At 39.5% G+C, this 16,431-nt stretch overlaps 1 protein-coding gene across 3 annotated transcripts in view; it reads left to right on the top strand.

Moving 5' to 3' along the window:
* The window catches only part of TRIM3 (tripartite motif containing 3), a 34,240-nt gene that overhangs the window by 2,112 nt on the left and 15,697 nt on the right, over positions 1 to 16,431 (top strand). Inside the window, exons 1-2 of one of the 3 annotated variants that reach the window (XM_003765318.3) lie at positions 7,781 to 7,858; positions 8,283 to 8,480. The exons of 1 other annotated variant lie outside the window; for it this stretch is intronic. The gene's annotated coding sequence lies outside the window, so the exon portion shown is untranslated. Of the gene's footprint in view, positions 1 to 7,780; positions 7,859 to 8,137; positions 8,157 to 8,282; positions 8,481 to 16,431 lie in introns of those variants that run through there. One more of the 3 variants, XM_031962079.1, reaches the window with a different exon arrangement.

The raw sequence follows: 16,431 nt of genomic DNA, 5'->3' as shown, positions 1-16,431 counted from the left end.
TTAGTAAACATATATTTGCCATTCAAACAACAAGGCCAGTCCATTGGAGTTGTGCTCTCAGAAGTAGAGTTTAAATACTTAGCAGTTAGATCAAGAAAGGACCTCAGGGTCTGGTACCTTTTCTTACCAGATGGTTTTCAGAATCTTTCAAAGATACTCAAATGGAAGCAATTCAGTTTCCTGGTTCAATACAAGGTCAATACAATGGCTCTATGGATCTTCAGTTTGATAAGAGACCTAATATACCTCTTCTTTCCCACACCTCCCAAGACTGAGCTAGCTCTGGCAATGTGTGTGTCAAACTATCAATGTATACATTCCTAGAAAATATACTTTCAGATAAGTGACTCATCCACAAGCATTCAAAATTTCTCCATTTGTTGTAACCCATGGTTCCCTATATGGATAGTAGAGTGCTGGCTGCTAGAGAGCCTCTGTTTTCTTGGTGTTAATTGCCAGGTCAAAATTGTGGAAGGGTGCAATAATAGTTGAGAAAAAGGTGAAAGGAAGTTTGCAAGTTATGGAGATCCCCAGCTGATTACAAAAGAGAAAATGTTGGAGGAAAGAGATTTGTGGAGAATAATTGTAACTTAAATTTTGTTGATCCCTAACTTCTGGTTCAAGATACTGAGCCAATAACCTTCCTGGTAACTGAACTGGTTGTCTCTTTAGTGTCTGATATTTTTTTTGTCTCAGCCCGCTTTACTTGTCCTCCTACATTTGCCACTATCTCCATTTCTGAGACCCCAACATGAGTGCATACTTTCTCTGTTTTCTTCCTCTTCTAATCACAAGAATACCAGTTTATTCAATGCTTTATCATTTCAATAGATTTCTGATCTCTTCAATGTGAGTAACTCTCTCTGAAGTTGCAGATGAAAATTTGTCCATGCCTTTTTGTCATCTTGTACAATTCTTGTCTGTGTTCTTTCTTATATACTCTCTAGACCATTCATGAAACACCCTGGAGGTTTTCTTCCATGGGTACCAGTGTATAACTCTGATCATCTATCAGTTACCTCTTTGGCTCATTATAAGACTAATATACATCTTTTTTTTTTTTTTTTTTTAATCCCCTGATTCCTGGATCATAATATTTATATTGTTTCTTGAGTACAAGTCATCATGAACATATCCCATTTATTACCAACCTGAATTTCTCTATTATTCTTTAGGTCATTTGAAATTTTAACCCTTTAAAGATTGTAACATTTTATAATTTTCAACCAAATACATCAGCAGAAAGTTTATTCACAAAAGAATAATATTATTAACAATATTATTAGTAACAACATTATTGAATAATAATGACAATAATTCTAATTTCTGAAGTGCTTTAAAGTTTACAAAGACATTTTTTCACAAAAACTGTGTAAGGAAAGGCTGAGAGAGAGTAAGTGATATTTTCAAGATTACAGAGCATAGGTATGCTTTGAACTCAGGTTTATTGATATACTGGCCAGAGGTACTTTAAAGATCATCTAATTCTGTCCCCTATTTTTTACAAATGTTTCCTAGGGCCCAAGAGTCTTCCATCTTTTGCAAAGTAGATCTAGTTCTGGCCTCAAGAGTAGGAGTATCTGAGTCATTGATAGACAAGTTATAAAGAAAAGAACCAAATCTCTGTGGCTTTCCATTAAAAATTTCATTCAAACTTGCTATTACATTAATCAGTATTTTTAAAGTTTCAATTAATCAACTCTAGAATTTAACCAGCTGTATTATTATGCAGCCCACATTTCACTATCTTCTGTACAAAGATATTGTAAAAAACTTTGTCAAATGTCTTGTTGAAATCCAGATATATCTCTATACCATTCTACCAGTCTAATCATTCTATCAAAGAAGAAAATGAATCTAGTTTAGCATAATCTGTTCTTGATGAACCTATTTTTGCTATTAATGACCAATGTTCTCTTTAAGTACTTACAAGGAGTCCTCTTAATAGCTAGTTCTAGAAATTGAAGTTATTAGGAATTGAAGTTAAGTTCATTAATCTACAGTTTCAAGAATCCAGCTTTTTGAAAATCAGGATATCATAGAGTTTCCAGCCTTGAGGGTATCTTTCTCATCCAGATATATCCAGATATAAAAAATATCCAGATATTTTAACCACTTCCTTCTTCTCTTTCTCTATGGAATCAAAAATAAATTTACCTCCATCTCACATATACACATAAAGATTCTAATACTCCAAAATTCCTCTCACTCCCACAGAGAGATTTCCACTAACTGTTCTTTTTCCTTCTTATCTTCTGATGAAGAAGATGGTATCAGATAAAAGTATTAGGCTTTGTGGACCAATGTATAAGATATAGGTTAAGATATAAGATAATAGATTCTTTATTAGGGAAGGGATACATTTTAGAAGGTATTTGCTTAGAGATTAGACTTGATTTGATAAAGATTTAAATTGAATTCAGAGGTATGGGGAGAAAAGTGCCACTATGTAAAAAGCAGTAGATACAAAATAAAAATAGCAGTGAAGAATGCCAGTAAATCACTGAAAGAAGAGCAGGCTTAATACTCATGAGCTTAAAAACATATTCTCTCATTCTGGTAGTAAGAATGATAAACAAAGAAAGTAGAGCTTGGAATTCAAGAAAGGTAAATAGAACCTCAAAGGTCTGTCTAGAATGCAATTCCTGAATGGAATGCAACAATAGAAGTGTTGACTTCGTACCAAAGAAACAGATTAGATAGTAAGGGAAATGGTTTAGTAATTTAGATCAAGATGTGGTGGAAAATGGAGAAAATCTGGGAAAGCATTAGAGAGATCCAGATAGTATCTCAGCAGGAGAATAGTGCTAATTTTAATACAGGGCTAAGAGGGGGAAATCTATATTTTAGGTCAGTATAAGAGTCTTTAAGGAACAGTGGAGGTGTTGTATAAAAATATATATGTGCTATGTGTGTGTGTGTGTATAATTGTATAACTGTGCATGTATATGATGAAAGAAAGGGACTGTGACAAACATTTGTAGAAGATAAGTCTCTGTGGGTGGAGACAATGGGGCACTGAGTTTCAATGGGGAAGGATTAATGGTTAACTACATATATAGATACAGTGCTGAGGGTCTATATGGGGAAAGAATTGGGGAGGTCTGTAATATGTTTATGGGGATCTGATTTTGATGGACAGTGTGAGTATCTTATGAGAGGTATTATATACCATGTGTAGGGTATTAAGGTTCTGTAGGGGGCAGTGACTGATCTGTGTGAGGTCAACAATGGAGAGGGGGAAAGGGAGGAAAGTTGGAGGGACATATATGGAGGTGGAGGTTGGGATAGCAGAGAGGTCCATGTAGGTGAAACTGGAAGAAGTACATAATTCAAATATTTTTATTAATTACTACTCTGGGGTCAGAATGGGGAGATCTATGTAAAAGTGATGGAGAGAAATCTTAGTTAGATAATAGAGGTTTTGCATGGAGTAGAGGGAATGGTTGGGCTTGTTTTGAATTGATTGTGTAGGCATCTATGTATGTGAAGGTGAAAGGATTTTTTTTTTAGAAGCATTGGGAGTTACATGTATGTTTGTGACAGTGGTGGATCTGTGTGGGTAGAAAATTATATAAGGGGTCAGTGATGGGGGTGGGGAAACTTGTGTGGAGGCATAAGGCTATGTTTTGACTGGACTATATGGGGTATTCTATGATGGGGACCTTGAAAGTGTAGAGGGGGAAGTTATGGTCTGTGTCGGGGATACTAATTGGTTATTAGGAGACTTTATATGGGAGCAGTAGAGAGAACTATGCAAAAGAAACCCACAGGACATGAATGAAATAAATGGCAAGACATTTTAAAGTACTATGTGCAAAGTACTGTGGCAAATTCTGAGGATACAAATAGAAAATCTAGATGACTCCTGTTCTCAAGATGCTAATATTCTAACAGGGTAGACAATGCACATGGAGATAGGAGGTTTCAGCTCTAAGTCAGATGGAAGGGCCCAGTGGTCCTTCATAGTGTAAATAGCAAAACAGATAGTAATATTTCTTATTTAATATTATTCCCCTTGATATATCCCCAAGTCTTTGACAATGCTAAGAACTTGTTGCAGAAAATTTCTTTACTGGGCCTTCAATACTTGTGACTGTTGAGGAAACAGAAATTGCCAATCAAGTCTTATCCCCACAAGGGCTATTTCCCTGGGTATGTCTAATGGCCATGGAACTGGAGGTAGAGTTAGGAGACTGAGAGGCACTTGGATTTAGTGGCTGGTCAGAGCAATTAGTCAATTATTGTGGCAGTTGGTCAGTTTTGGTGCTGGTTTGTGACAGGACTGGTGGGACACATGACAAGATTTTTCCCCTGGATGATAGCTATTGGGGGCTGGGCTAGAATGTGGGTCTAAGGTTGGAGTGGAGGGAGGGAAACATTCTATTCTTGGGTCTTCTTAAGTTCTGATATGCCAACAGCAGACTCTGAGGTTATTGATGTTCAAGAATTGCTGTCTGTTTGCCCTACCTGACACATCCTGTCCCTTGTCTCTTCTCAGGATACTTTGGTGTTTCATTTAGGCTGACTTGCTGTCCAGATGGCTTTAGTGTGGTAGGGATGGCAGGTCCTTTCTCAGTGGATGTTGTTACCTCTGGATGAGGGTGGTAGTCTAGGAAGAGGCTGCTATTCCTAGGGCATGCATATGTACTTTAAAGTTTGAAAAACACTTTACATACATTAACTCATTTGAACCTCAAAACAATTTTGTGAAGTAGATATTTTTAGTATCTCTATTTTATAGAACTAGAAACTAAAGCTTAATGAATTTAAATATTTGATTTGAGAGTAAACCATAGATTTAGAGTTAGAAGGGATGTTCTAATATTATCTACTTCAAACCCTCTCATTTTCAGAAGAGAAAACTGCCCTAGAGAGGTTAAATGGCCAAGTTCATATAGTTTGTAATGAACCTAGATGCTCTGACTTCTCCATGGTTATATTTAAATAGTACCAGAAGCAAGAGTGGAACCCAGGACTCTTCTGATTCCAGGACTAATGCTGTTTCTATTGCACCACTGATGACTCTAAAGGTGCATAATGAATTGAATTCCATAGAAATGGAACTCCTATTATGGGGGTGAGGGATTCTGTGTGAAAGCAATAGAGAGGAGAATTGTAGAGAGCTCAGTGGTGGTGGTTGTAGAAATCTCTGCAGGAGAGAAAATGTAGAGTTGAATTATTGGGGTTCTGCATTAGAGAATAATGAGAGGGGTTTGGAATGGATAGTGTCAGTATGAATGGGGAAGTCTGTGTGGGACACAATGGAAGGTTGTGTGGGAAAGATTTGGGTCATGAGGATTTCTGAGGGCATGTTACAGGTGTGAAGAGGGGCCCACTAATGGATATGAAGAGGACAGAAGAAAATTGGTAGGGGAACAGTGTAGGTCCAGTATATGGGCACTTCTCTTTGACTTTTAAAGTTCCTTATAGCCTTGTTCCTTTCTATGTTTCCTGTACTTTACCCACATAAGGATACTTCATGATCCGATAACATAAGTCTCTTATTGTTCCCTAGACTTAAAATAAACCAATTATTGTTATAGATTTTTTAAAAAAAATTCAAGAAATAAAGAACATGGAAGTGGGGGGCATTGTGAAGAAAGATCTCATGTAAGAGGTGTCACACGAGTTGTGAATTTGAGGAAGATGTGCTTCCAGATCATAGTCTGGAATGGTATGTGTGTAGGAAGGAGATGGAATTTCTTGTGAGAGAAATAGCTTGCAGGTCAGTATGAGTCAAATAGAGAATGAGGACAGTGATAGAAAATAGCTGGAAATTTAAATAGGAACTACACTGTGGAGAATCAGGTTGAAGAGTTTGTATTAGATTCTAGAAGCAATAGAGAACCATTGATGATTTTTGGGGAAAGGATGTGATATGGCCAGATGCTTTAGGCATATCACTTTGCCAGCTGTGTGGAGAAAGAAGTGGAAAAGGGAAAGACTGGAAGAGACCAGTTAGAAATTATTGTCATAGTCCAAGTGAGAGGAGACACATTGTTGCTTAAACTAGAGTGATGGCTGATTAAATGGAGAAAAGTGGACAGATATAATTGAAGTTGTGAAGAAAGAATCCACAAGCCTCTGAAACTTAATGAATACTGTAATTGAAGCAGGGAGAAATCTACAGTCTCTGTTGTAGTGGAGTAGGGTTAGTAGCAATCATTTGAGAGTAGATAGTCCTGTTTATTCCATGTCAGGGAGCTTTATGAGGATGACAATTGGTGGATCTGTAGAGGATCTGAGACCATATAGGGAGAACAATTGCAGATTCTCTGTATGGGGAAAATGGGAGTTGATAGGAAGTAGAAGGGATGATCTGCTTTGAGGACAGAGAACTTGGGTTCAAGTCTCTGCTCTGTAACCTTTAAGTAAATCATGCTATGTTTTCAATTTCTTCATTTCAAAATAGTAAATATGGACTAAGTGACATTTGGAGGTCTCTTTCAGCTCTTAAATTTGTGAAACAAGAGTGTCTAAGGAGGGCAACAGTAGTAATGTTTATTTGTGGGAAGATAGAGATGAGTTCATGTTTGATATGCATAGAAAACTTATGGAGGAATATATGAAATCCATTTAGAGGAGAAGATGGAGAAGTCTGAGTGTGGGAATAGTATAAGGGAAATTGGAGGGGGTCTGTGCATAGATAATCATTGGTTTATGGATGGACAATTACAGAGGATCTTTGTGGTAGTGGATGATGATGGGGAGAGAATTCTGGGGGTATTCCACTAGTATTGTGGTCTTGTTTTGGACTGGAGTCTTAATGTTATTAGTTTAGGGCACTCCTGGTGAAAGAACTCCTTGTACCAACACAGATCTTCCCAGGCTCTGCGCTCTATAATCTGAGAGTTGGGGAAGGACAGGAGAGCGGATCTCAGGTTAATAAATAAATCTGAGGCTACACTTGAACCCAGCTTTTCTTGACTACTACACTGTCTCTACATAAGCATCTGTTGTGTATATGTGCAGGGGAAGTCGAGAGGCAGCAATAAAGAGCTATAGAATGTCTGGGAGGTATATTTGTGGACAATAGAGAGGAATTCAATTGGGGAAGATATATGTGGGGGAGAGAATAGAGAATTGCCCCCAGAATATTCCCTTAAGAGTAGGGGTATTGAAGGGGATCTGTGTGTGTGTGTGTGTTGGTTTTGAAAGGGGGAAATCTGTGTGTGAAAATAATAAACGATTCATCGGGGAGTAATTTGTATCGCAGGGACAATAGATGATTCAATGGGAGCTTCGAGTATTTGAGAAGGGACAATTGAGTGTTAGGCGGGGGTATCAGAGATTTCAGTGGGGGGAGGGGATGACTAGATCTGGAAATGGAGACAATAGAGGAGTCACTAATGGGTCTAGAAATCTGCCCCGTGGCGAGCGTTGGGGGTGGGGGGAAGGAAAGCCAGCCACGGCTGGTTGGATTAGCTATGCCACGTTAGTACGGGGTGGTTGGTCTAGGCGAAATGGTTAGAGAAAGGGCGGCATTGATTGGGATCTGGGTCGAGTACTGGGAGTAAGAAAAGAGGCCATGGGACTAGAAGGTACTTAGATGAGGGTGAGGAAGAGTTTGCTCAGCAAGGGGAGTAAGTGAGCTGGAGACAGAGCGCAGTTTAGGGTAATAGGCCTTAGGTGGGGCGGAGCCCTGGCTAAATAGGGGTAGGCTTGGAGGAAGGATAGCGGGTGTGCCTCGGGATTTGGGAGGAGGGACCTGGGGCCAGAGTAGGCTGAGCTAATTTGGGACCAGACGGAGATGGGGGTTGGGAGGAGAGGGACACCGTAGGAGGGGATTTATGCGCTCGGGCAGGAGCAGAGGTGTAAGATTGAGGGGCAGGCCTTGGGATAAGTCTAGGAGGAGGTTGGTAGGCCTTATTGAGTGTGTATGGGATCGGGGAACCGGGGGGTGTGTGGAGCAAGGCTCTGGGGAATCATGGGCGGAGCTTAGTTCCCCTCCCCCTTTAGTCAGGGGCGGGGCGAGCAGGGCTGGGGGCTTTGGTGTTGTTGGGGTGGAGAGTAGGTGGAGCCAGAGAACCAACGGGTAACCCCACCCTTTTTTCTTTCCCACTCACCCCCACCTTCCCCGAGGTCGGGGTGGCTGGGACGTGGGTGGAGCCGGACCTTGGAGCTCTGGGCTGGCCAGGGTGCGGTGGAATAGGGTAGGGTAGTGGGGAGCAGGGGGAGCTTTGGGGGGCGGGGCCGAGAGTCGTATTGCTCCTCGGCAGCCCCTCCCTCTTTTCCCCTTTCTCCCCGCCCCTCTCTCCCGCCTTCCCGGCCGTGTGCAGCCCGAGCCCGGCGGGCGGGCGCTGGGATTGGGACGTGGGTGCGGCGCGGCGCCGTTCGGTCAGCCTGGTGCAGTGACGGCCCCAGGGACAGCGGGGACAGCGCTGCTGGCACCACGTGAGCCTGAGCCCGGCCGGGCCGCACAGAAAGCTAGGCGGGGAGCCTGGCTCCCGGCCCCTCCCAGCTTTCCTCAGCCGGGGGTGAGTGCTGCGGGTGAGGGTGGGCGGCGGGGCGGCCGGGCAGGGTGTGTTTGTGTGCGTGCGAGTCTGATTGTGTGGCTGATTGTATGTGCCTGCCCGCATGCCTGTTTGCGGTGTCGGTATGTACGCATGTATATTTGGGCTCCTGCGTCTCGGACTCCGGGGCTGGGGTGGGGTGGCAGGGATGCTGAAGGGCCTCCCTGTCCCTAGGGCACGACTGGTATGGGATTGCTTCAGGGCACAGTGCCGCTGCCTGGCACGCCCATCCCCTCTAGTCCCCCTCCTCTCCCGCTAGCCCAGTCCTCCCCGACATTCGCCCATCGGGACCTCTTTTCTCCTCTCCCTCCCACCCTCCTCACCACGGCGAGGAAGAAGGCTGAATGCACCTCCCAGTTTCTTAGTCCAAAGGCCTGGAGCCAGGAGGGGTAGCAGGTGGGATGAGAACTAGGTGTTTGCGACTCTGCCTGCCGAAGGTCGGAAATCTGGGCCCACCTCCTGGACCGTGCCTGCAGTCTTCTGAGGGAAGCCTTTTGGAGGCAGGGACTTGACCAGATGGCTGTCTTCTTTAGGGGGCTGTTCCCTCCCCCTTTCCCCGAAGATTCCTTTGAGGCACTAGGAAAGGGACTCCAGGGCCCTGGCATCTTAGATGGAATCTGCATTTTCATTAGAACCCCACGTCTGGCCCCTCCTTGTTTGTGGACTTTTGTAGCTTCCCTTCCTCCTGGCCTTGGCTTCCTGCCGGTTTCCCTCCCCTGGCCCACCCAGTCTGGCAGGTCCATACCAGGCCTGGCTAAACTCTGGCAGAGGGGGCTTGTAGGGTTGGTATTTGGGTCTTTCTTACTCTGAGGTTGGTTTTGCCTTCTGGTGTTCACTGGGTCTCCGGCTATGTAAGGGTCCTCTCTTCTTTCTCCTAGTTACTGTGATTGTGGCTGGTACATGTGATACAGACTTTTATTGTTAGGTCAGAGAAGGAAGTGATCATCCTACTTTGGCTTCTTACCATCTGATCCATCTTGCATATATTCTTCTAGAACACACAGCTCTCTGATCATCTGAACACAAATCAGATCACAGAATTCCTCACCCAGGCATGGTCCCTCTGACTCTATAGCTTTGTCACTCCTTAGTTCAAAATCTATCAATGGTTCTGCAGTAATTGGACCTCTGAGGTCATTAGTAGAGAAATCCCTGCAATTCTACTTCTGGCACTTTAGTAAAAGGAAATTCATTTCACAAAGATTCCCGTTTCATTTTTGAACAGGCATATTGTTAGTTCTTATATTTAAGCCAAATCGGTGACTCTACATTTGGTACCCACTGGTCCTAGTTTTGTCTTCTGAGGCAGAGTAAATCATTTCTTATATGAAAGCCCTTCAAATAATTAATTACACAAATATGAAGATTATGCTCATTGCTCTCTAATAATAATAACAGTTGGCATTTGAAGCATTCTTTAAGGTTTACAAAGTACTTTAAAAATGTAATTTTATTTGATCCTCACAACTACCCTGGGAAGTAAATGATGTTATTATTCCCATTTTATAGGTGAGGAAACTGAGGGCAAGAGATTAAGTGACTTTCCCAGGTTCACACAAACAGTAATTGTTTGGATTTGAATCCAGGCCTTCCTAATTCAGATCTAGTGTTTTATCCACTGTGTCTCCTAATTATTATTAGCTGTCTACTAATAATGGACAATAAAAAGATTAATAGTACACACACCCCTCTTTAAAGAGCTAAATTTACTAGCAGAGAAAAGACATAAGTACAAGAAGTAGGGAAAAATCACTTGAGAGTTGAACTGACATTTCAGCTGGGTTTTTAAAGGCTGTCTTCTCCTTAAGTCTTCTCTTTTCAGGCTAACCATCCTTAATTCCTTCACCAAGACCTCAGATGTCATGGTTTTGAATTCCTTCACTATTCTGATTGTACTTCTGTGATGTGATCCACTTGGTCAGTGTTCTTCTGAAAATGTGACCTCCTTGCAACTGAAGACAAAACTCTAGATGTTATTTGATTGGAGCAAAAGATAATAAGATTATCACCTCCCTTATTTTTGGATGCTGTGCTTGTATTTATATATTCTATGATCTTGTTAACTATATCAGAATATTAACTCAAATTGAGCTTGCAGTCCACTAACATCCTCTTCTCAGAACTTTAATATAAAATGCTGTCGAGCCACACACACACACATTCTTTTTTTATGTAATTGGTTTTTGAACTCAAGAGCAGGACTTTACATTGTCATTATTAAGGCTCATAATTAGATTTTGTTTATCCAGCCATATGCAGTCCAACATTCAACAACAATCTAAAGTTTTTTTTAAACTTTATCTAGGTATCCAATATATTAGCAATCTCTCCTTACTTTACTTCTTCCACAAATTTGAGAACCAAGCAGGTTATGACTTCATTTAGGTCTTTGATAAAAAATCTTGGAAAAGAATAGGATCTAGGACAGATCCCTGTGGCACTCTCCTGGACACTTTTCTTTCTCCAGATATTGTTCCATTTTTCAATGTTCTTTGACTATAATTGCTGAAATATTTGTCTGTCTGCTAATTATTCTTGTTTAGCCTTGATTTTTTTTCTTCCATTTCGTGAAGGGTATTATGAAATACTGTCAAATGTTCATCTTGAATCAAGATAAATTGTACAATATGTAACCCCTAATGTTACCTTCATAGTTAGTGTATAAGAAAATATTACTATGTTATGATTTGTATTAAGGATACCTAAAATGCTTCCTATGGAACAACACTTTCTATTGTCACAGAAACTCTGATTTCACTGAAGGTAAAATACTTTAGTAGAGGATCTTTATGAGTTTTATGCAGAGGAGAAGAAAATCTAATACCTGGCAATCAGCAGTCTGGTGAAGTCTTAACTAGGCTGGTTCTCTGATGACATACACAGTCTGTCACTAGGCTTGGACAAGAAAGCCTTTCCAGCTTGGTGTGGGACTTGCCAGAGCTTGTAGTTTTCTGTCGTAGACTTTTAAGAGCCCAGGATCAACTCCATGCATTATAAGAACAATATTTAATGGACGAACAAATAGCACATTCTTTATCAAATGGTGACCAACACTCATTTAATAAAGTGTAGCCAGGTAGTTATGTCAAGATGTCCTTCCCATCTTTCAGTAATACATCTATCTTCTTTTACAAAACCTGGGCATTTGCTCTTTTTAGTCATCTGGAACCTTTCCAATGATTTATCAAAGATTATGTCAACATTGAATCTGAATTCGTAGATGATGTCCCTAGCTAGATGCACCCAGGAATGCATTTGAATTTAGGTAATAGAATTTGAGAGTTGATAGGTATCTTATCTAGTGTAACATCCTCATTTTACAGAAATGACATGTTTAGATTCTCAAAGTTTGTTTATGGCAGAGATTTCTAGTTCATTGTTGTTTCTATTGCAACAGGTTGTCTTTCTCAAAAATTATATAAAGACAAACCCCACAACCCTCAGAATTTAAAAAATGGTTTTACCTGTTTATGGCATAAGGCTCTAAACAAACCATTATTTGAACATTTAAAAATACATTTTATTGTCATTTTTTGTTTGATGTCAGTCATTTCTCAGGGAAAAAAATAGCCTACACAGTGCACCCTCCCATGTGACAAAGAAAAATAATAATAAAAATTTAGTGCGGTGATTTCACCTTTAAATATAGTAAACATTCTGCTCTGCCAGTCCTCTCTTTGATGGTTTAATGGAGGTATATGTCATTATCTATTCTTCACAGATTTTTACCTCCCTAAAAGACCTTTTATCTTTTTTCTTTCTTTTTTTTTTTTTTTTTTTTTGCCGAGGCAATTGAAGTTAAGTGACTTGCCAAGTGTCACACAATTAGAAAGTATTAAGCATCTGAGGTCAGATTTGAATTCAGGTCTTCCTGACTTCAGGGCTGGTACTCTATCCACTGCACCACTTAGCTGCCCCAAGACCTTTTATCTTTTCATTCTTATCTTCATATTATTGCATGTGACATTCTTTTGGTTCTGCATATTTTACTTTTCATTAGTTCATGAAAATTATTCTGTGTTTTTCCAAATTCCTTACACGTGTCATTTACTAATGCAGAATGATATTCCATTACATTCAGATTTCTTTTTTTTTTTAAACTATTTTCCAGTCCCTGGGCATCCATTTTGTTTCCAGATCTTTATCATTCCAGAGTGTTGCTATGAACATTTTAGCATAATATATATTTAACTTCTCTTTCAATCTGACTTGCTTGGATATATGTCCAATAATGAAATTTCTGGATAAAAGGGCAATGACCATTTAAAGGCTGGTTTAAGTTAATTGAATTCAGAAATATCACAATCCTCAGGAAGAAAGAAGAGTGTTTACTGTGGTATTTACTTATTTTTTTAAACACCACCTTTTGTTTAAAAATTTTATCCAAATATCTATTTTAAAATGTGTTAGCCCATTGACTGCAGCTAACTGCATTTCAGCATTGCTGGGAAGGATGCTTAAGGCATGGAACAACTGGCTCTATTATCTTTGATTGGATATCTGAGAGGCCTTTAGTAGGTCTAATACTTTGGTGTCAAATGGACCAAATTCTTTCACATATTAGAATTATGTATCTTTCACATATTATCAATTAGGCCTTGAAGCCTATTCACTTTAGTAGGTCTAATACTTTGGTGTCAAATGGACCAAATTCTTTCACATATTAGAATTATGTATCTTTCACATATTATCAATTAGGCCTTGAAGCCTATTCAGTCCATTTATTAAGTGCCTACTTTGTGCTGGGTCCTTTGCTTGAGAGCTCAGTTTGTGTTATAATAGATAGAGCTCTGGGTCTGAAGTCAGGAAGCCTTGAGTTGAAATCTAGTTTCACACACTTACTAGCTCTATGACCCTGAGCAACCACTTAACCTCTCTCTCTATGCCTCAGTTTCCTCAAGTGTAAAGTAGACACAATAATAGCTCTTACCCTACAGGATTATAGTGAGAATCAAATGAGATAGTACTTCTAAAGCACTTAGTACATACCTGACAAATATGTCTTCCCTTCTTTTCCCTTCAGCTTCAAAGATGAAAAACAAAATAATCTCTTCCCCCAAGGAGCTTACATTCTGAAAGGGGAGATAAACACATATATAGCTGCTAAACAAGATAGACAATGATTGTGAAAAACAGGAAAGGTGAGAGATCATTTCATGGTTGTCTCAAGGCATGCTTCAGGGAAGAGGTAACAGCTTGAGTTGGATCTTGAAGGAAAAGAATTTCAGTAGGTGAAAGGGTGTGTATGTGTTTAGAGGGGACTGAATGCATGGATGTAGAAGGCAGGACAAAATCTGGGAGTGATGACTAGTATTTGACTGCATTATATAGTACATGAAGGGAAGTAATTAATAACCCACATTTATATGCTGTCATAAGGTTCGTAAAGTATTACCTCATTGATCCTCACAAAAACTCTGTGAGGTAGATACTATTATCTCCATTTTACAGGTGAGGCTGAGAGAGGCCAAGCTATATCCCCAGGGTTGAAAAGTTTAGAACTATCTAAGACTGGATTTAAACTCGGGTTTTCCTCATTCTAAGTCCAATACTCAATTCACCACATCTCTGTGAGAGAAATCATGAAAGGTAGGATGGAGTAGATTGTCAAAGGTCTTAAATGCCAGGTTGAATTTCTCTTCTATCTTATAAGTAGTGGGTAGTTACTGAACATTTTTGAGCAGGGAAGTAATATGTATAGACCTTGTGCTTTAGAGAGAGACTGGAGGAAGAGAGCTTGTTAAGGAGACTGTTAACAGTACTAGAAAAGAGGTGATAAAAGCCTAACTGAGGCTAGTGGCATTTAAGAGTGGAAAGAAAACAAGAACTATTTTAGAGTCACCGATAGAATCAGTTAGAAGGAACCTCTGAGATTAGTTAGTCCAACTTGTACCCGGACATAAATCCCCTCTAATTTTCCTGAGAAATGATCATATATCCTTGATTTAAAGACCCCCTTCAGGCAGGGATAAGGAACCTATTACTCCATTGGTCCATTCTACTTTTGGACAGCTCCAATTGCTAAGAAGTTTTTCCTCCCATCAATTTAAATGAACAAACATTAATTGCCAGGGAATTAATTGTTCAAGGCAGTGAGGATACAAACAAAACTGAACCAGTTTCTGCTTTTGAGGTGATTGTGTTCTTTGGGAGGAACTTATATCTTAAACCTAGTCAAAAATGTTTTTATTTTCTGCAACTTCTCTTCATTACTCCTAGTTTTACCCTCCAGAAAACAATCCCCTTTCTATATTACACCCCTTCTTATAATTACGTTCCTTCTAATCTTTTTCTTTTTTTTAGGTTAAATATTCCCAAATCCTCTAATTGATCTTTGGTATGATTTCTCTTTAACTATCCAGGATGCCCTCCTCTGCTTAAATTTGTTTACATCTTTCCTAAAATTTGGTAGGCAGGACTGTTCACAGCACTCCATATGTGGTCTCACTAGAGCAGAGTAAAACAAGACTATCATCCCCTTCCTTTTGAATACTCTTTTGTTAATGCAGCCTAAGATTTCATTAGCATTTCCTGGCTGTTGGTGTACTGTTGACTCATTGGACTTGGAGTCAATAAAATACCTAAATGTTATTCTCACATTTAATAAGCAGGATCCCAGAATCAAAAGGGACTTTCAAGTCCATTTAAATCCAACATTTAAGGAAAGGGAAAGGAAGTAAAAGGAAGAAGTATTTACATAGCACCTATTATATACCAGGCATTGTAGCAGTGCACTTTACAAGTATCTTATTTTATCCTCACAACAATCCTGGGAGGTAGATAGTATAATTATCTCCATTTTACAGTTGAGGAAACTGAGGTAGACAAGTTAAGTGACTTGCTCAAGCTCACGTAGCTAAACCGTGGCTGAGGCTGAATTTGAACTCAAGGTCTTCCTTACTTTAGACCTACCTAGCATACTCTTTGGCACTTAGGTGTGTCACATATCTGACTAAGAATCAGACCTATAGCATCCTCACAAAGTGATTAACCAGCCTTTATTTGAAGCTCTCTAATGAGAGGGAAAACCTCTATATCCTAAAGTACTATTATCTAGCTACATTTCCCTATCCTGGTAGGTATAGTGGATAGAATATTAGACCTAGAGTCAGGAAGGCTTGAGCTCAAATCTGGCCTTAGACACTTACATTTGTGAGTGTGCCTCAGTTTTCTTATATGTAAATTGGGAAAGTAATAATAGTAACTACCTCCCAAGAAGTTATTACAAGAATAGATAGAAAGAGATCATATTGGTAGAGTACTTTGCAAACTTCTAACTCTTAATTGATATCTAGTTATTCTGTTCTTATACAGTTAATAAGTATAGTACTTTTCTTGTAGCTATGTTAACTTTTCATTTTTTCATACTGGGTCATTGGTAAAAGACAGGATTTATTACATAACAGAATAATAGGTATGTGTATTCTATTTCTCCGGCTCTGCCTGAACTGCATTATCATCTCTCTTATTATGTCCTTAAATGGCCTAGCATAGAATTAGAAATATTGGACATGTTCAGTAAAATATCTGTTAATTGAATGGGTTGAAAAAGTTGGGAGAAAGTTTCTTGGAGAACCTAAAGATAGAATTCATTCTTGAAAGATGATGATGACAGTGATTAGGAGGTGGAGGAGGATGATGATGGCGAAATTAATAACTGAAATTTATATAGTTCTTAAACTGTAAAAAAAAATTATACACATACACATATGCATACATATAAACAGTTTGTAAAATACATGTATATTGTATATCCTAGATAGTATATATCTATGTACAGACATAAATGCACATCTACATACATATATGTATATATATACACACACTCATGCTTAAAACTGCTCTAAGACTTTGGGAATATCCTATATAATCTGACTTGTTTCTTACAACAGCACCCTTAAGTAAATGGTATTAT

The sequence above is a fragment of the Sarcophilus harrisii genome, chromosome 3 (assembly GCF_902635505.1).
Source record: "Sarcophilus harrisii chromosome 3, mSarHar1.11, whole genome shotgun sequence".
NCBI lineage: Eukaryota > Metazoa > Chordata > Mammalia > Dasyuromorphia > Dasyuridae > Sarcophilus > Sarcophilus harrisii.
The sequence above is the reverse complement of the archived record's forward strand: the minus strand, read 5'-3'. Positions and strand labels throughout refer to the sequence as shown.